The sequence below is a fragment of the Panthera pardus genome, unplaced genomic scaffold (genome assembly GCF_024362965.1).
Source record: "Panthera pardus isolate Hobbes unplaced genomic scaffold, ASM2436296v1 HiC_scaffold_13, whole genome shotgun sequence".
Classification (NCBI taxonomy): Eukaryota; Metazoa; Chordata; class Mammalia; order Carnivora; family Felidae; genus Panthera; species Panthera pardus.
The window spans coordinates 192,685,708-192,702,708 of record NW_026526688.1 but is presented as its reverse complement, the minus strand read 5'-3'; the positions used below and the strand labels follow the sequence as shown (position 1 = coordinate 192,702,708).

Below are 17,001 nucleotides of genomic sequence, written 5' to 3'. Positions count from 1 at the left end.
GCTAGGGGAGCACCGTGCTGACACAGAGAAGTGGACAGATTCGACACATATGTTCACAGTAGAACATCTGGTTTTACCAGCAAACAGACCGGTCTTCAAGAAGACCGGTCTGTCCTGTTATTGTAATGGGATACTTAAGAGGCACTCATTTCTGAAGTCAGCTATTGACTTGACTTTCACAGTAGATACTCATTTCTACTTAGCTTTACTCCTACTGCATGAGTTATACCTGGACTGACTCTTTAGAGAAATGTCATTCCTTGCAACATTCCTTGCATCCAGTCATTTTGGAGCCCAGTAGACGTGGCGGCATTAAACACAGCATGTCACAATAATTCCTTTCCGAGCAGCCTGCTGTCCAAATCTCATTAGGCTGAGTTTCTGGGTCAGCCAATTTCCAAGAGGATATTACAACATACAACCCCCTCTTCCCCAGGATATACGAGGCTATTTAATTCCAAATCAGGTTTGAAGGGAGCCTTCCTCTCAATTAATAAACCTGTGCCATTGAATCAGCGACCCCATCAAATTAAAATATTTTAAAATTAAAATTCAAGAACTCACTGGTTCCTGCCTGATGTAAAACTGCTAAAGAAATGCCAGACAAACATAAACAGTTCTGTCACCACCTTTCGGCTCCCAGTGTGGACTACAAAGCTTCCTCCCCACAGAATGAATACACAGACAGAAACCTTGTCTCTCAAGCTGCAATCTGGAAGCTAACCACCACTCTCCCTGCAAAGCTCTAGAGACTTCTTTCACCTAAGCTGCTGCCCTGGGGGTCTTCTCCAACCTTCTTCCTCTAGTTTTAAATGAGGTAGTTCTTATTTTTCTTAATCCCACTCAAGAAAAATTTGGCCTTTAGGGTTTCTTATTTGGCCTACAAAACAGCATGAATAAGAAGAAAGAGGAACCAGGCCAGGGACAGAAGCCTAAACTCCTTAGCTCCCTGTGGACAGAGACGTTCTGACCAGTGGTTCCATCCCCCACGTGCTTTTGGCATTCATGGAAAAGGATGATGTGAGGCAAAGGGCACACGAGAGGCTCTTGTACCAGTGGCCAGAGGCAGAGCCACTGTTCTAGAATGCCCAGAAGCCACCTGCAATCACCTAGACCAGTTGTTCGGGAAAAACTCAAGCCTAGAAAGCAGGTTTCTCCCCCACGCGCTCTCACCAAAAGGAAACGCTGAGACACCATCAACAGCTGCCTTAACAACATCCTGACGGTAGCTGGTAACCAAAGAAATGCCAGAAAGTTCCAGAAAGCAAAGAGCAGAGATGTGTGAGAGGAGCGCTCACCACCAGCCATCAGGGGGCACAGCTCACAGCTCAGAACAGAGCCCAGGCAGCGGCAGAAGGTACCATTGGAGCATTTAAAAATAAATGGACCAGAACAACTCACACTTAGCCTGTGTCCTTTATTCCTTTTCAAAAAGGTAAAATGTACTCAACTGACATGAGTCCAATGGGATAAAAGAGAAACTCAGAAGATAATTATTAGAAATTAAAAATGAACATCTATATTTCAAATCACAGGATATAGCTGAAACTATCTTTAATAGATTTGAATGTATCTGTTAGGAAATGAGAATAAAAATGAAATAACGAAATGTTTAAGTCAAAAAGGTAAAGAAGAAGAGTACCTGGGTGGCTCAGTCCATTAAGCGTCTGACTTTAGGTCAGGTCATGATCTCATGGTTTGTAGGTTCCAGCCCCACGTCGGGCTCTGTGCTGACAGCTCAGAGCCTGGAGCCGGCTTCGGATTCTGTGTCTCCCTCTCTCTCTGCCCCTCCCCAGCTTGTGCTCTGTCTCTCTCTGTCTCTCAAAAATGAATAAACATTAAAAAAAAAATTTAAGTTAAATTAGAAAATTAAGGAGACTTCCAAATGCAGAAGGGAAGAATTACTAAAAATAGATTGAACAAAATAAACATAATTGTTTATTTTAATGTTTATGTATTTATTGAGGGGGGAGGGGCAGAGAGAGAGGGAGAGAGAGAATCCCAAGCAGGCTCCATGCCACCAATGCAGAGCCTGACACCGGGCTTGAACTCCTGGACCGTGAGTTGAGCTGGAACCAAGGGTCGGACACTTAGCTAACCAAACCACCCAGGTGACCCCCGCATTTTTCATTTAAAAAACATGCAGGGAGCCGGCTAAGGCCAGTCCTTAGTTTTGAAGTTTATTCCCATTGCGGCAGGGAAGACTGATGTGGAAAACAAGCTGTGCGGTGTCTAAAAAGGCACCTGGAAATGTTCTCACATCCAGGAGTGATAACTGGACCGAACCTTCATATCAAAAGTTAAAGTCATCCTACTTCTTATCCTTTCTAGACTTCTTGCAAGTAGAGCGTACAGAACATTTTCCATGAGGTGCAATGTTTGATCCCACTAAAAGGTATCATGCAATAGCTTCGCCTAAGAGCAAGATAAGAAGAGTAAGAGGGGCGCCTGGGTGGCTCAGTCGGTTAAGCGTCCGACTTCAGCTCAGGTCACGATCTCACGGTCTGTGAGTTCGAGCCCCGCGTCGGGCTCTGTCCTGACAGCTTGGAGCCTGGAGCCTGCTTCCGACTCTGTGTCTCCCTCTCTCTCTGCCCCTCCCCCGTTCATGCTCTGTCTCTCTCTGTCTCAAAAATAAATAAACGTTAAAAAAAAAATTTAAAGAAGAGTAAGATCCTGAAGCCCGACAGATCTGAGTCCACACCTCTGCTCTGCCCACTCACAAGCTGTGTGATCCTGGCTAAGTGAGTTCCTCTCTTGGAGCCTCTATTTGCACATATGTAATACAGAGGTGATGTCCACCTTATAAGACACTAGACAACATCAGTAAGATTTTTTTTTTTTTTTGCATTACCAGTGTAGGTTTCAACTGGACCAACCTTTTTGGGGTGCAATTAGGCAACATCTATTATAAGCGAAAATTCATAATATCATGTTGACTTGGCATTTCCATTTCTAGAAGTATATCCTCCATAGATACTTGCACATTTATGAGGTAATTAAAGTGACACATAACAGTGTTTGTGGTAGCCAAATGGTGGAAATGAGCTAATAAGCATTGGTCTATTTTTACAGCAATAAAAAAAAGGATGAAGAATTAGATCTTCATATACTAATATAAAATAATGACCAAGATGTATGTTTAAGAAGAAAGCGTTGGGGCTCCTGGGTGGCTCAGTCAGTTAAGTGTCCAACTCTTTTTTTTTTTTTTTAACGTTTATTTATTTTTGAGACAGAGAGAGACAGAGCATGAATGGGGGAGGGGCAGAGAGAGAGGGAAACACAGAGTCGGAAGCAGGCTCCAGGCTCCAAGCTGTCAGGACAGAGCCCGACGCGGGGCTCGAACTCACGGACATCGAGATCGTGACCTGAGCTGAAGTCGGACACCTAATCGACTGAGCCACCCAGGCGCCCCAGTGTCCAACTCTTGACTCAGGTGGTGTTCTGATGGTTTGTGGGACTGAGCCCCGTGGCAGGCTCTGCACCAAGAATGGGGAGCCTACTTGGGATCCCTGTTCTTCCTCTCTCTTTGTCCCTCCCCTGCTCTCTCTCTCTCTCTCAAAATAAATAAATGAATAAACCTAAAAAAAGCGAGGTGCCTAATGATATGTTATCATTTGTGAAGAAAAGACACAAATGTCCTTTTTGGCTTGTATAGGTAGAAAATAAATCTGAAAAGACACAGTCACACAAATAGACACATAAGACTGAGACCAGCGATTGCCTGTAAAGAAGCTAACTGGGTGGCTGACATTCAAGAAGGGGACAGAAGCCTCACATTGTGTATCTTTTTGTATTTTGACGTTTTGAGCCATGTAAATATGTTACCTATTCAAAAAATTAAGTATTTTTAAAATTCAGTGAGATACTGGGACAAATCAAAGCGGAAAACACCAGTAATTGAACTGAAAAATAAGCAAAGGCAGGGGCGCCTGGCTGGCTCAGTCGGTTGAGCGTCCGACTTCGGCTCAGGCCATGATCTCGCGGTTTGTGAGTTCGAGCCCCGCGTCGGGCTCTGTGCTTACAGCTTGGAGCCTGGAGCCTGCTTCGGATTCTGTGTCTCCCTCTCTCTCTGCCTCTCCCCTGCTTGCTCTCTGTCTCTCTCTGTCTATCAAAAATAAATAAATGTAAAAAAAAAAAAAAAAGAAAAAGAAGCAAAAACAGGAAGTTCTTTGAAAAATGGAATAAAAATGTATAAAAGGCTATGACTCACCAGTGATTAGAGAGACACAAATTGAATCATGTTTTTTTCCTATAACGTGTCACACTTGTTATGATAAAAGGTTTAATAACCACAGTTGGAAAATGTGTGGGTAACCAAGCACTTTCTGGTCCTAATACTGGGAGTGCAAATGGGTATGCAAATTAGAGAACAATTTGGTAATATCAGTCAAAACTTTAAATACACATACCATTTGCCACAGTAACTCCTCATCTAGAGGTTCCTCCTGTTGGATTTACTTGCTCAGGAACATAAAGCGAAACATTCAAAAGTGGTCTTTGTAGCAGTGTTTGGAGTAGCAAAAAGACCCGATAACCCAAGCATCCACCAAGAACAGTGAAATGCACCGTCTAATCAGTAGAGCACTGCAGCAGTTACAAGGATGAGGAAGAGACTAAAAACTGTCACCGGAGGACAGAATAAACACAACGTGGCTTACTCATTCAATGGGACGTCTGCACAAATGCACAGCTCAAATGAATGCATTAGAATCCATGGGTTTCAACGTGAAGAGAAACCCAAAACTTAACAGTAGGTAAAAACAAAAACAAAAACAGAGGCGTCTGGGTGGCTTAGTCGGTTAAGTGTCCGACTTCAACTCAGATCATGAACTCGTGGTTTGTGAGTTCGAGCCCTGCGTCGGGCTCTGTGCTGACAGCTCGGAGCCTGCAGCCTGCTTCCGATTCTGTGTCTCCCTCTCTCTGTATTCCTCCCTTACTCACACTCTGTCTCTCTCTCTCTCTCTTTCTCTCTCAAAAATAAATAAAGATTTAAAAAAAATTAAAACAAAAACAAACAAAAAACACCCCCGCCCCCCCAAAAAAATAAGCAGACACAAAACAAGACACACACAAAACAAAACTCTCTGGGTATGTGGAGTGAGTAACATAAAACCATGCATTGAGAGGAAACGAGTTTCCATGGAGAAGCAAAGGAGGGAAGGCAGGAGGGGAATGGGATCAGCGACGGTATGTAAAGGGGATTCCGATTGTGTCAATTATGTTTTCTTTCTTTTATTCAAAACAATCTGACTACTTATTCAATCTGGGAGCATAAGAAAACTACCAATGTTTCATTATTTTTTTTTCTGTACTTTCCTGCATTTTGTGAAGTTAAAGAGAAATGAAATGGATGTCTAGAATAATCTATCAGCTATGTTAAGTTGAAAAAGCAAGGGGCTAAGAAAATGTTGAATAATTCCTTTAAGAAACTGTGTGTGTGTCTGTATGTGTGTGTGTGTGTGTGTAAAACATTTTTTTGGATGTTTTTTTTTTCCAGAGTGCAGAACACAGCCTGGTACTTGATAAGCACTCATAAAATACACACTGACTGACTGAATGAATGAATGAATGAATGAACAGCTGCATACAAAACTTGTTAACAATCCTTACCTTTGAATATTATTTGCTTTTTATGTGTACATATTGCCTTTACATTTAAAAATAAATTTAGCTTCAAATTATTTTAACAAATACTGGGCCTGACAGTAATGAATATAATTGGCCCCATATAGTGATTTAGATTTAATTCAATATTTATTCCTTCTCAGTTCAAGTATCTCCAGGACTCCTTGTCACCTTTAGTCTGAATCACATATGATGTTCCTCAACCTCAAGGCCTTCACAGATATTTAATTCCTGTTAAGTTTGAAAATCCTGTTGGCTAAAACATTATAAACTTGAGTTTTCCCAAACAAGCAAAAAAGCAGTAACCTTGGAAATAAAGTATTAAGTCTCCGAAATATATATACCTATCATAAAGCCCATGCACCTTGAATTCTACAGGAAAAATGGAGTCACCCACTGCAACTCAAGTGTATAAAGTGAAGCATTAGGATTCTGGAAAGCAGAGCTGCATTAACAGCTGATAACGCAAAAACAAAAGAAAAAGTTGCATGGGGCACCTGGGTGGCTCAGTCGGTTGAGCGTCCAACTTCGGCTCTGGTCATGATCTCTCAGTCTGTGAGTTCGAGCCCCGCATCGGGCCCTGTGCTGACAGCTCAGAGCCTGGAGCCTGCTTCGGATTCTGTGTCTCCCTCTCTCTCTGCCCCTCCCCCACTCATGCTCTGTCTCTCTCACTCTCAAAAATGAATAAATGTTAAAAAAAAAAAAAAAAGAAGAAGAAGAAGAAGAAAGTTGCAAACCTGACAGTAAGGGAAGTTATAGAAGAAAATTTCAAAGGAGAGCAACACACTCTAGAAAGACACATGGCCCTGAGGGTTTTACTGTATAATAATAGCTCAGCGGTATCATCATGACACCAGTATTTCAAGAAACTACACATAGCAAATACTCACCTTTGTCAAGTAAATAAACTTGGTAGGGAAGGAAAAGTATAATCTTTTTTTAAATTCAGAAATCCCAGAACAAAAGCAAGATATGATGAAGGATCTCTGATGTGCCAGGCACTGCCGACATCAATAAGTTTATCATCTAGGACTGCAAACGATCACAAGGCAGTGTTAAACACGTAGCACAGTGAGAAAGTGATACAGAGATAGTACAGACAAAATAATGAGGTCAGAGGTTCCAGATTTCCAGAATACAAATCATGTGGGGAAGGTTTTTAAAGAAACAACAGGACTTTGCTTGGAGGCATGTGGAGGGTGGGAGGGGAGAGAATGAGGTGTCTGATCCTGAAGGGGCTTGGGGCCTCGCATCAGGCAGGGACACCAGTGAACAAAAAGCAGATAGAGAGGAATTATCTCTGAAAATCCCTTAAATCTCTGGCCTCAACCATCCATGCCAGTTTTTCTTTTAAGCGCTGATGGAGGCAGTAAGGCCTTCAGGTGAAAACTACGTGATGTGGTTGTAGATTGGTGGAGAGACACAAACATTTCGACCTTTTGTTCCTTTGCAGAACATATTGTTGAATCTTCATGAATTAAAGTGACTCAGATGTATGTATAAGTGCACAGTAGAGATTTGCGGAGCTAACTTCTCCTTTCCAGCTGACCAGATTACCTCACCATCAGTTCCTTTCCTCAAAAACATGGCTGTTCGCTGTCCTTCACCGTGAAGTGACCACCTCTGCTGGATACACTGCCCCCCCCCCAACAGTTCACTCATCGACTTCCCGGGTGGATACGTTGGCTAGGCCTGTTGCAACAAAATACCACAAATGGAGTGGCTTAAACCACGGGAATGTTTTGTTTCACAGTTCTGGGGGCTGGAAGTCTAAGATCAAAGAGCGGACAAGAGTATGCTCCTTCTGAAGGCTCTAGGGAAGGGTCTGTTCTCCATCTCTCCTAGATTCTGGTGGTCTCTTGGCTTGTGGCAGCATCCCTCTGGTCCTCCCATGACACCCTCCCTCTGTCTATATCTGTGTCCAAGTTTCCCCTCCTCAGGACACTAGTCATATAACTTTAGAGGCTCATCTTAACTACTGGCATCTGCAGGAACCTTATCTCCAAATGCGGTCACATTCTGAGGTACCAGGGGTTAGGACTTCAACATATCACTTTGGGGCAGGGGGAACAATTCAACCCGTAACACCCAGTTTGCTCCCAAGCTTCTTTCTACCTCTTTATACGTGTAATAAGTTCAACGTGTAATTAAATATTATAGAAACTGAGAAAATATGCACATAAAAAGAATTGAGCATAGAAAACTAAATGTTCTATAAAGACTTAATAAAGACCATTCAATTGGATGACATTATGTGTGAGTAAACTTTAAAAGTCTGGGAAGAAAAAACAAACTAAAAATACACAACTATGAACTCTAAGTGTTTTCTCTGAATTCAAAGAAATCAAAACAAAGAAACCAAAAATTATGGAGGATACATTTTGGCTGCTATTTATATCAGAAACACTAATCAGGAAACTTCAAACAATTAACTCATGGTAAAAAAAAATTTTTTCAGTCTTGGCTCTACATCAAAAGGTTGGGGAATAAATGTTTCCAGTTCCTTGTTTAAAAAACCTTTGTAGTTTGGGCAACACCCAAACAGGAACAGGTATGGAAAGATGTCCATGAAATATATTAAGTGAAAAGGTGCAGTTACAGAATATGCAAGGTATTCCATTTTGTTTCTTACGAGTTTTGATAGTTAATAGTATCAAAACTTTTGATACTTGAGAGCATGTTTGCAAATACTAGTGAAAGGGCTGGACCCATTATGAATGAATGAATGAATGAATGAATGAATGAAACCAGATGGTGATCATCAATGCTGTTAACATCATAAAAAGAAAGACAATCAGACAGATAGTATCCGTATCCACACAATATCATCTATAAATGGCTTTTGTGCCCCAAATGAACTTGTATCTGATCTTTATGAATACTAGTTTACAGGAAATGAAGAGGACAGAGAAACATGTTAAGAACACCAATGAAAATGGAACCAGTCAAGTTCAACCTGTAAGAAATACTAAAGGAAAAGTAACTAGGTTCTTCAGCAAACAAACTGCAAGGAAGAAAAAGACATAGAGGAGTATCCTATAAATTCAAAAGAGACAGAAGGAGGGGCGCCTGGGTGGCTTAGTCGGTTAACTGGCTGACTCTTGATTTCAGCTCCGATCATGATCTCACCATTTGTGAGTTCGAGCCCTGCATCGGGCTCTGCGTTCACAGTGCGGAGCCCGCTTTGTATCCTCTGTCTCTGTCTCTCTCTCTCTGCCCCTCCCCAACTTGCTCTCTCTCAAAAATAATTAATTAATTAAGAAAAGAAGATTTGACTGTTAGATCACCTTGGAAAACTGTTTGTTCATGTGATAAAATAGTATACAAAAGCAAGAATAATATTTACAACTACATGTAACAATCTGGGTGAATCTTACAAATAAAATGTTGAGCTGAAGAAACCAAAAACCAAAGTGGCCATACTGTGTTGCATCAGGCATAACTAATCTATGCTACTGACAGGCAGAAGAGGGGTTACACTTGGGATGAGTTGGGGGACAATGAGCAGGAAACAAGACAGGGTTCTTCTGGGACCTTGTTCTTTTCCTTGATCTGGGTGCTAATTACACCGATGTATGCAGTCTGTGAAAAGTCATCAAGATGTAGATTTAGGGGCACTTTTCTGTATGCATATTATGCTTCAACACAAAAAATGTTTTCAGTAATTTTTAAATTAAAAGAAAGATTTTGATTTGCTAGATAGGGGGTGGGACCTAGGAATTGGCGTTTCTAATAAGCTCCCAGGCGATATGGAGGCTCTTGTTCCAAGTGCCATGCCTCGGGTAGCACTAAGCTAGGCCACTAGTGTCCAAGTGTAGCTGAGAATTTCCAAGAACAGGCTCAGTGGACAATGCATCCTCCCCGTGGCCTCCTTCCTGTAGCTTAGGTCGGGGGGACAGGTTTACTGAGCGATGCTCACCCTTCACTGTCAGCAGATCCCCAGGTAGATGTGTTGGCATCTCCCCAGGCTGATGGCCTGGCCATCTCTCAGGCAAACAGGGCTCTAGCCTCATATCCAGGCCACATCCTGTGAGCCCCGTCTCAACCTGCATCACTCAGGCCTCTGCTTATACACCTGGGACATTATCCTTTGCTTCTTGAACCCTTCCACACCCTTACGGCTCAGTTCAAATGCCACTTCTTCCATGAAGCCTTCCGTTGGCCCCATCGTGACTAAGTCTTCCTCTGGACAGCCAAGAGCCCACTATTGACACTTGACACTGATCGAGGACAAGCATGCCCTGCATAACAACAGATGGTGGTCTCCTCACTCAATGTTAGTCTTTTGAGAACAGAGAAACCCAGTCTACACCATCTCTGCCAAACAGCACCAGGCGTGGCCTCCAGTAGGAGCTCACTACCTATCTGCAGGATTAGAACGTGAGCACTTGAAATCAAACAGTCAGGTTTGAATCTGGTTCCATTTTTCAGAAATATGACCTTGGCCACATTACTTGATATTGCTGAGACTTTGCGGAGGACTAAAGAAGTCTGTCATGGGTGTGTGTGCGTTGAAAGGTAGCCTTCGAAAAAGACATGTCCAACTCTCGACCCCAGGAATCTGTGAAAGCGACCTTATTTGGAAAAAGGGTCTTTGCCGACCTAATTAAGTTCAGGATCTTGAGATGATATCATCCTAGATATAGGGTGATCCCTAAAGCCAATGACAGGTGTCCTTATAAGAGAAGGGAAGAGGGAGCCAGTGACACAGAAGGGGGCCATGTGAAGACAGGCAGAGATTAGAACACCTAGAGCCACCAGAAGCCGAAAGAAGCAAGGATTCTCCCCTGGAGCCTTCAGAGACAGCGTGGTCCTGCTGATACCTTGACTTTGGACTTCTGGCCCTCAGAAGTATGAGAGAATAAATTTCTGTTGTTTTAAGCCACCAAGTTTGTGATAATCTGTTATGGCAGCTTTAGGAAACCAATACAGTTGGGGGTCAAATAAATACTTGTTCTTTTGTCCATGTGACCACCCCAAATCTGACATTAACTTAAAAGCTTTTAATGAATATGAATTTTATACACTCCTATCTTATTCGACACACACCTAGCACTTACTGTGTATGAGACACTGTCCTAATTGCTTCACAAACATGATTTATTTAGGAATTATGTTGCCCCCAAAAGTACCTTGATTATTCTCTCCCTTTTACAGAGGGAAGACTAAGGAACAGAGTTTCAGTAACTGGCCCAACGTTACAGAGCTAGTAAACAATGGAGCCAGGATTAAAACCCAGGCAGTGGCTCCAGGATGGGACTTCTTCACCACGGCTCAAGTGTAGGGCTCCTTTCCGAATCTAGATCCCCATCAAGCAGAGGATACATGGCAGGCCGGCTGGGCCTCTCGTCTCTGCTGCTAACGTCCGTCCTGCTCTGCGGTTCTGACCCAGCACTGACTTCCCAGCACAGGCCGCACTTTACGGCTGCTTCTCCAAGTGCAAATTTTAGGACTTCTCTCCCGCTCAATGCCTGTGGACAAGTGGTATTTAATACCGCACCAGCTTCATCCAGCAGCTGCTGGGGTGGCCTATCTTTATTTACATTCATACTTAAGCTCTCATTTCCTGCATGCACTTGAAGGCTTCCTAAAAGGACATCATTGCTAGAGACCAGAAGTGTAGCAAGATTTTCTTCTTGTGTCTTTTGTGGGACTGGCACACATTTCCCCGAAGAGCAGAGCCTGCCTCTTCTGTTTACACACAGAAAGTCAGGAGCACGTTCCAGCAGCACTTTGTAGACAAGGTTACAGGAATATAGTCAACCAGACTAGATTTTTAGGTTAGCGCAAAAGCTGTACTCTGAAGCAGAAGACGTGTAGAATGGATTAGAGTCGTGCCCATCATAGTCTATGGACGTGTCGCCTCCCACCCAAACCCTGCCCCACAGGTCACTGGGGACATGTAAATGCAATCTGTACAGCAGAGCTCCTCCGAAGAGGCGACATGGTGCAGCACGGTGAGGTGGCAGGCAGGGGGAGGAGGACAAGTCATGAGCCCTGGGTCAAATCCTGGGTTAACCACTTAGCTATCAATGTGTGTAACCTTGGAACAGTCCCTGAGTCTCCTGAGTTGCTGTTCGGCAAATACAGGCAGTGACTATGAGCCTGGACAATAAAGCCAGCCTACCTGGATTCCAATCTTACTCTGCCACTGACTAGTTGTGTGATGCCGGACAAGTGAGTTATTCTCTGGACCTCAGCTCCCTTTTCTGTAAAATGAGAAGAGTACCTAGCTCACAGAGTTACTGAGTTGTTCAAATCCCGGAAAGTGGGCACATCATAGCTGTTTGCTCTTATAAACGTTAGAATGGAAAGCGATGACAGCTGTAGACTGCCCAATGTATTGAATGACGCCAGGAAGGAAGGATCACTAGATATTAGTTCTTTCCCTCAATGACCTTTTTTTATGGCCAGGCCCGTTGCCAATACAAGTCATGTGATCTAAAGAAGACAATGCCAGCTTTGTCTGAATTAAGTAAGAACACACAGGTGTTGGATATAATACAACATCCTGATTCCCAATGGACATTGGCCAAGACACAACTATTGCCGTCCATCCAGCCATCCTCTTTCCCGGGAAGCACCACCCTACCTGTGATGCCATGGGTAAATTGACGGCTCACAGCACAGGACCATGAGCTGTGATGCTGGCTGGCCACTGTTATTCAGTGGGTCCACGGTTGGTCACTGGCCCAGGCAGGACTGGAATTGGGGCTGGGGACTTAAAGAGAAGAACTCCCAACCATTCTCCAGGAAGTTGGCCTGAAATCTATGATGCTGGCATCCTGGTTCTCTGCCACGAGTAGGGCAAGAGTGGAAGAACCCAGAGGGAGGGGGATGGGAAGGCGAAGTATGAAGTGGCTGTGTGCAGAGAAGAGTCAAGGTGGGAGGCAAGGAGGCCCCAGGTGAGACCTAGTCTTTGGTGGCTGGGTGCCACGAAGAAACCTGGAGTCCTGGTGATAAACTCTTTTTTGACTCCTTCAACTAACAGGTTTCTGTTACCTGGAATGGAGGGAACTCCCATTCACTAGAACAACCTGCCAGATCTCAGATGCACTCTTCCCTCCTCCCGTGCCTCCTGCTCACCCAGCTCCAATCGGGCACGCACCAAATCCCAGGCTCAAATCAGATTAGCCCAGAACGCTGTTAGAAACAGGTCAACCGGCCTAAAGTCCCACTTGAAAATACACCAAAACAGAGCAGAGAATAATTTTAGAGACTTTCTATAAAAATAAAAGCAGAGAATGCTTTTTTTTTCCACTTGCTCCAATAGAATAGCTCTGATCTGGGTCATGATTTTTGCCAAATTCATCACAGACACATGAAACTGAAAAGGCACTAGTCAGCATCCACACCAGATGATCTTCTGCAGCACACGCTTTTAGTGTGTAAAAATTACCATTTTTTATAGTGACCCGCAGACACTTTTAAAGCACTTTGGTAAGGTAAAAGGGAAATAAATTACCCACAAGGTAGGCTGTGGAATATAGGAGAAATAACTACTCCTGGAGACAGGGGTTTCTCAATCTGCCAGAGGATGGTTGTGTACCTTGAATATATCATCTCCTTCTGACTTAAGCTTTCTAATCTCTAATGGTGGGTATAATAGAAATAGAAGGAGAAATCGAAATCGAAATCGAAATAGAAATAATAGAATAGAATAGAATAGAATAGAATAGAATAGAATAGAATAGAATAGAATAGAAATAGGACCACCAGTTCCACCATCATCTACCTCCCAAAGTTGTTGGGAGAGTCAAATGAGCTAACACTTAGCAAAGTATGCCTTACAGCAGATACTGGGGACAGCAGGGAAAAACAAAGAAACAAAAACAGATGTGAGTGTTTTTGTGGAGGAGTAAAGACCACTCAGTAGACAAGCAATGCACCCAAGCCCTGCCTTCTAGACCCCATTCTGCTCCTGTGGGGCTTTACCAGGAGACACAGCCCACTAAACTTCAAAGGTAATGGAACTAATTCTTACAAGGCAACTCCATGGAGAATATTCCTGATAGAGCAGCAGCAAGGACATTTTAATGATCCCTCCTGGAGACATCCTTTTCCCACGTCCCTTTTTGACACCAATCTTGGCATTAAATTTGGTCAATTCTTCCTCTCAAATAATATTAATAGCAGCTACACTGATTGAGGATTTGTATCTACGCCTTTCAGCCACAGTTTTAAACATAGGCTTTACATACGGCCTCACAGACAAAGCTATAAAGCAAGGTATGATTACAGTCATAATACATCTATGACAACAGAGGTTCTGAACATTAACTTGGCCAAGGTCATTCGGTAGGTAATAGGCAAGAGTATGTTTGAACCAAAGTCCTTTGAAATGAAATCCATGAAATGGATCCTGCCTCTGTTTTCCCCATTACCTTTGCCTTGTGCTAAGTTAGTCCATTATTACCTCCTTCTGGACCTCTACCTCCCTAATACGTCTCCTACCAGCCACTATCAGATTCTTTTCCCAAAACTCAATTCCCCTTCCACCCTGGCTCACAACCCCTAACAGGTATATAACAGAAAGCAGGGGCTCTCAATAAATGCTTGCCAAATGAGTGAAACCTTTGCTCATGCTGATTTAGGTTCCTTCTCTCTACAAAACTCCCCAGCCTGCCAGTCAGGGTCCTCTAGCTCTGGCTCTCTGACCTTCGCAGACTTATTCCATGAATACCCACCTCATGGGTCCCCCCTTGAACCACTATCTCCGCCACTCCCTGGGCATGCTATTCCCCATGGCTAGAACACCCTTCCCTCAACTCCCCCTGGTCATCCTGCCATTGACACCCTTTCTAAGTTGAATGAATGGACAAGTGGCTCCTCCCAAATGTAAGCCATCGCTCTCTTCTTAGTGAGTTCAAGCCCAAGACTCAGTATCCTTCTTGAAGCTTCAGACCAGGGCAGGTATTTATGAAGTACCCACACCAGGTTCTTGGGCATATTCTGTTGTGGCATATGGCAGTTACCTGTATTTCTGGTCTGCCCAGGAAGTTAAGTAGGCCTTTGTCTCAAGTCCCAGCTAAACAAGACCTTCCATCTTGTATTTATAAGGCTACAACCCAGGCTTTGCTTTAGAGAGTTGCAAATGCAAAATGTAGTATGCTGTTTTGCTCGGACACAGGAGGTAAAGTGGAAAACTTCCCAGTCCAATGGCATGAAAAAAGGGAGCCCAGGCTGGAAGGTCCTCCTTTCTCTCCCACTCCTGCACTGGACCCCGACTCTGAATCTAAATCACTCCATTCTTGGGCACCTGGGTGGCTCAGTTGGTTAAGCGTCTGACTTCGACTCAGGTCACGATCTCACGGTTTGTGAGTTTGAACCCCACGTCAGGCTCTATGCTGACAGCTCAGAGTCTGGAGCCTGCTTCAAATTCTGTGTCTCCCTCTCTCTCTGCCCCTCCTCTGCTGGTGCTCTCTCTCTCAAAAATAAATATTAAAAAAAATTTTTTTTAAATAAATAAAAAATAAATCACTCTACTCTTCCAAATGAAAGAGTATACCTAGGGGATAATTTTTTCTGCGAGGATGTTATTTTATAGAAGACCTGTCCTGAAGTCATCTGTTTCAGTTAATGCCTCACATTAGTTAAGCTACTAAATAGGATTCCTTTTCTCTATCTCTCTCTCTTTCTCCCACTGTTGTTGTTTTATATCTTCAATTATGAAGACACCTGCCTAAGATCTGGTGCTCATGCAATGCGCTGGCCCCGGCAGGAAAAAATGTGTCTCGTATTTGTCCTTTATGTGACAAAGCACCTAATGGACACTTTGAGACCATTATGAAATCTAGTAACTAGATGAAAAAATTTAAATAATGGGGTGGTGGGAAAAAACCAACACTCCATGATGTCACCTGTGAAATTCAATATAATATTCTTTAAGGAACCTAATGAGTTTTGTTTTGTTTTGTTTTGTTTTGTTTTTTGAAAGGGGCACTGCTGGTCTGCTCTGATCTCCTGTTGAGACTTTTGGGAATTTCTTCTTCCAAAGTAATAAGTATTGATGAAGGTCAAGGGACAAGCAAGGCTAACACCCTCAGATTACAGCAGGATTTAAATTCTTCAGACGCCTCCTTCTAGACTAATAATGATGCTGGAGTTCAAAATCTTAGAATGCATTGGAAGCAAAATGCCATTTGACCTGATTGTTTGAATGAAGACTTTAAAAAATATGGCTTTCCCTTGTAAACTAAGTGCGAAGAAGCTGCCCTATGAAATCTAGAGGAAGCAAAATAAAGCAACATATGGAAAGAGATTATAGGATTAACTAATTACATGATATGCCTTAATAACACATGGATGCTTCACAATCTTTTTGAAGATGTCACTATAAATTCATATGAAATAACTGAATTCTATTCCTTTTGCATAAAAAGCAAAGAAGCTAAGACTAAAAACGCTAGTAGGTATTTGTTTATTCAGTAATACTTACACCAATGCTACAAATAAATGAAAAGGTATCTACTAAGAATAGTGAACTTGTATCCAATATTAATAAATAAACTGTTTATTTTCTACTTGTGTCTTTTGGATTTCCAGATTTAGTCTCTTAAGCAGGGACATAAATAGTAAGTAGTATTTGTTTCATTCAATTAAAACTTAAACTAACAAAAAATTAAGAACTACACTTCGAACTGTTTCCGTTGCTTAATCTAAGATAAATAAATGAAAAAATTTTCTTTATTTTAAAAAATTTTAGTGTTTGTATTTATCTTTGAGAGAGAGAGCGAGCATGAGCGGGGGAGGGGCAGAGAGAGAGGGAGACAGAATCCGAAGCAGGCTCCAGGCTCCGAGCTGTCAGCACAGAGCCCGACGCGGGGCTGGAACTTGTGAACTGAGAGATCATGACCTGACCTGAAGTTGGATGCTTAACCAACTGAGCCACCCAGGTGCCCCAATCCAAAACAATTCCAATATAAATGTGTCTTAATGAAAATCTACCAATGCCCATAATACAAACAAATGTTAAAGTCCACTAAATACATTCTCTTTCCCTCTCACCCTCTCTCCATCTTTCTGTCTCTGTCTCTCTCTTTCACTCACACACACACACACACACACACACACACACACACACAATTCTCTTATGAACAACAGCTAACCAGTTAAGGAAGATGATAATGATTACCACAAATTTTTAATTTGTATATTGTGGTAAAAATAGTGTTCAAATCTTCTTAGTTTAAAAAACAAGCCTAGAAGAGATCTAATATTAAGTCAATAAATATTTAGACTGCCAAACCCTAATAGCACATACTTCCCATAGACCATTTAAATCTTCATAATCTCATTCCTGAAAACACATACCCGCAGATTTCTGAGTACAGGCAGTAGGACAAACACAGCGGTCCTCACGAAGTGTGAGGCGCC

At 42.7% G+C, this 17,001-nt stretch overlaps 1 protein-coding gene across 11 annotated transcripts in view; it reads right to left on the bottom strand.

Moving 5' to 3' along the window:
• PROM1 (prominin 1) overlaps positions 1-17,001 on the bottom strand; it is a 134,190-nt gene that overhangs the window by 86,270 nt on the left and 30,919 nt on the right. The gene's annotated exons all lie outside the window — the stretch shown is intronic.